Source organism: Oncorhynchus tshawytscha, linkage group LG03 (genome assembly GCF_018296145.1).
Source record: "Oncorhynchus tshawytscha isolate Ot180627B linkage group LG03, Otsh_v2.0, whole genome shotgun sequence".
In the NCBI taxonomy this organism is placed as follows: Eukaryota; Metazoa; Chordata; class Actinopteri; order Salmoniformes; family Salmonidae; genus Oncorhynchus; species Oncorhynchus tshawytscha.
Window position 1 is genome coordinate 25,412,112 of NC_056431.1, and position 4,403 is coordinate 25,416,514.

Here is a 4,403-nt window from a genome sequence, read left to right on the forward strand (position 1 = left end):
TGAGGTAGTTGGGTGTGCTATTTACAGATGGGATGTGTACAGGTACAGTGATCGGTAAGCTGCTCTGACAGCTGATGCTTAAAGTTAGAGAGGGAGATATAAGTCTCCAGCTTCAGTGATTTTTGTAATTCGTTCCAGTCATTGGCAGCAGAGAACTGGAAGGAAAGGCGGCCAAAGTAGGTGTTGGCTTTGGGGATCACCAGTGAAATATACCTGCTGGAGCTATTGGTGGGTGTTGCTATGGTGAACAGTGAGCTGAGATAAGGCGGAGCTTTACCTAGCAGAGACTTAGATGACCTGGAGCCAGTGGGTTGGCGATGAATATGTAGCGAGGGCCAGCCAATGAGAGCATACAGGTTGCAGTGGTGGTTAGTATATGGGGCTTTGGTGACAAAACGGATGGTACTGTGATAAACTGCATCCAATTTGCTGATTAGAATGTTGGAGGCTATTTTGAAATAGCCTTGACATCGCCGAAGTCAAGGATCTGTAGGATATTCAGTTTTACGAGGGTATGTTTGGCAGCATGAGTGAAGGAGGCTTTGTTGTGAAATAGGAAGACGATTCTAGATTTAATTTTGGATGGAGATGCTTAATGTGAGTCTGGAAGGAGAGCTTACAGTCTAACCAGACACCTAGGTATTAGTAGTTGTCCACATATTCAGAACCGTCCAGAGTAGTGATGCTAGTCGGACGGGCGGGCAGGTGCGGGCAGCAATCGGTTGAAGAGCATGCATTTAGTTTTACAAGCATTTAAAAGCAGTTGGAGACCACGGAAGGAGTGTGGTATGGCATTGCAGCTCGTTTGGAGGTTTGTTAACACAGTATCCAAAGAAGGGCCAGATCTATACAGAATGCTGTTGTCTGTGTATAGGTGGATCAGAGAATCACATGCAGCAAGAGCGACATCATTGATCTATAGAGAGAAAAGAGTCGGCCCGAGAATTGAACCCTGTGGCACCCCCATAGAGAGGTTCCGGACAACAGTCCCTTCGATTTGACACACTGAACTCTATCTGGGAAGTAGTTGGTGAACCAGGCGAGGCAGTTATTTGACAAACCAAGGCTATTGAGTCTGCCGATAAGAATGCAGTGATTGACAGAGTCGAAAGCCTTAGCCAAGTCAATGAAGATGGCTACACAGTCATTTCTGCAGGGGGTGCAGAGCTGTTGGACGGAGTAGGGGTAGCCAGGTGGAAAGCATGGCCATCCATAGAAAAATGCTTATTGAAATGATCGATTATCGTAGATTTATCGGTGGTGACAGTGTTTCCTTGCCTCAGTGCAGTAGGCAGCTGGAAGGAGGTGCTCTTATTCTCCATGGACTTTACAGTATCCCAAACCTTTTTGGAATGAGTGCTACAGGATGCAAATGTATGTTTGAAAAAGCCTTAGCTTTCCTAACGGACTGTGTGTATTGGTTCCTGACTTCCCTGAAAGTTACATATCGTGGGGGCTATTCGATGCTAATGGAGTATGCCACAGGATGTTTTTGTGCTGGTCAAGGGCAGTCAAGTCTGGGGTGAAGCAAGGGCATATCTGTTCTTAGTTCTACATTTTTTTGAATAGGGATGAGGTCAATGTCATTCCAGGATACCCGGGCCAGGTCAATTAGAAAGGCCTGCTCGCTGAAGTGTTTTAGGAAGCGTTTGACAGTGATGAGGGGTGGTCGTTTGACTGCGGACCCATTACGGACGCAGGCAATGAGGCAGTGATCGCTGAGATCCTGGTTGAAGACAGCAGAGGTGTACTTAGAGGGCAAGTTGGTCAGGATGATATCTATGAGGATGCCCATGGTTACAGATTTAGGGTTGTGCCTGGTAGGTTCCTTGATAATTTGTGTGAGATTGAGGGCATCTAGCTTAGATTGTAGGATGGCCGGGGTGTTAAGCATATCCCAGTTTAGGTCGCCTAACAGTACAATCTCTGAAGATAGATGGGGGGCAATCACTTCACATATGCTGTCCAGGGCACAGCTGGGGGCTGAGGGGGGTCTGAGAGACTTGTTTCTGGAAAGGTGTATTTTTAAAAGTAGAAGCTCGAATTGTTTGGGCACAGACCTGGATAGTATGACAGAACTCTCTGCATCTCTGTAGTAGATTGCAACTGTGCCCCCTTTGGCAGTTCTATCTTGTCGGAAAATGTTGTAGTTGGGAATGGAAATTTCAGAATTTTTGGTGGCCTTCCTAAACCAGGATTCAGACACGGCTGGGACATCAGGGTTGGCAGAGTGTGCTAAAGCAGTGAATAAAACAAATCGAATGGAGGCTTCTGATGTTAACATGCATGAAGCCAAAGATTTTACGGTTACAGAAGTCAACAAATGAGAGCACCTTCCGAATAGGTGTGGTGCTGGGGGCAACAGGGCCTGGGTTAACCTCTACATCACCAGAGGAACAGAGGAGGAGTAGGATAAGGGTAAGGCTAAAGGTTGTAAGAACTGGTCGTCTAGTGCGTTGGGGACAGAGAATAAAAGGAGCAGATTTCTGGTGTGGTATAATAGATTCAGGGCATAATGTACAGACAAGGGTATGGTAGGATGTGGAGGTGGAGTGGAGTGGAGGTAAACTTAGGCATTGAGTGACGATGAGAGCGGTTGCTTCTCAGGAGGCACCAGTTAAGCCAGGTGGGGTCTCCGCATGTGTGGAGGGTACGACAAAAGTGCTACCTAAGGCATTTAGGGCGGGGCTGGGGGCTCTATAGTGAAATTAAACAATAATAACTAACCTAAACAGCAGTAGACAAGGCATATTGACATTAGGGAGAGGCATGAGTAGCCGAGTGATCAATGGGCAGCAATAGGTGAATTAGGGGGCTATTCGATAGTCGCTACTACGCTAGGCGAGCTGGAGACACGGCGATTCAGAAAGCTAGTGGGCCGTGGCCAGCAGATGGATCTTCGGCGACGTCGCAACGGAAAAGCCTGTTGAAACCACCTCGGACGAATGAGAGAGGCAGCACTGAGCTAGTCTGCAACGTCACTTCCTGGAGTAGCTCCAACTGCACATGTTATGTCGCCATGAGAAGCCATCTTAACCAATTTCATTTGGCTTCGATGCGCTATTGCATCTTCACATTGTAATGAATGGTGTCATGTGATCAATGGTTTTGTCCATTCATATATACAGTTATTGGTGTGCATGTTCATGCCTGCAAAAACGTCCCTGTGTTTGTGTATGTGAATGTGGGTGTGTATCAAAATCAGACAACACCCACACACACGTCCATATAACAGAAGAGACACTGCCTGTGGCCTCCTATCACACACGCTGACACACTGACAGTCTGGCAGAGAGTGACCGACAGACAGACGGACACACAGACATACGGACGGACGGACAGACAGACAGATAGACAGACAGACAGCTAAGCGGGTAACCGGGACATGTTTCCCAATACCATGGCAGTGAGTGATGTATTTGCAGAGCGGCGGCCCGGATTCCTGAGGATGGGGCGAGAGGAGGGACAGAGACTGGCCCCCAGGCAGACACATCGGAGCCTGACGAACAGCGTCAATTATAGAGGTGTGGACCACAGCGAGACCGTGGTGAGCAACCCAGCAGCCCCACTCATAAATCCTGTCACTGCCTCCTCGCGACCCGCCATTCATTCTCTCTCTCTCTCTCTCTCTCTCTCTCTCTCTCCCTGTCTCTCTCTCTCTGTCTCTGTCTCTGTCTCTCTCTCCGTCTCTCTCTCTCTCTCCCTCTCTCTCTCTCTCTCTCTCTCTCTCTCTGTGTGTCTTTCTCTATCTCTCTATCTCTCGCTCTCTCTCTCTGTCTCTCTCTCTCTCTCTCTGACTGTCTGTCTGTCTCTCTCTCTCTCTCTGTCTCTCTCTCTCTCTCTCTCTCTCACTCTCTCTCAAACAAGGTGACAAGGGACTAAAGGTCAACACTGAGACATACAGAGAGAGAGAAGGAGAGAAACAAAGGGAGAGAGAGGAAGTGAGAGAGGGAGGGTAGAGAGGGAGATGAGGGGGTAGAGACAAGACAGACAGAAATGTGAAGTGGAGAAAGAGAGCGAGGAGCAGGGTTGGGGAGTAAATGATGTTATCTGTTACAGTACATGTAAGGTATTGCAAAAAATGATAACCGTAATCCCATTACTTTACCACCCAAAATATTGTAAACAGATTACAGACACTTTTGAAAAATTAGATGACTTCGAGGAATACTTTTAAATTCAGAAAGCATGTTTGGGATAAAAATCTTTAACACTTCTGTTTTCTCAAAGACATTCAAATCAGCATTGAAAAAAGGTGTAAGTTTAAGTTTGTTCCACCTGAGCGAGTCTGACCACAAGTCAGAGACCACTATGATGACACCCCATGTGTGTTTGATAGATCACGAGAAAAGAGCAGGAATGGGCTTTTGTAGGCTACAGTCCAAACTATGTCTTCCAATTGT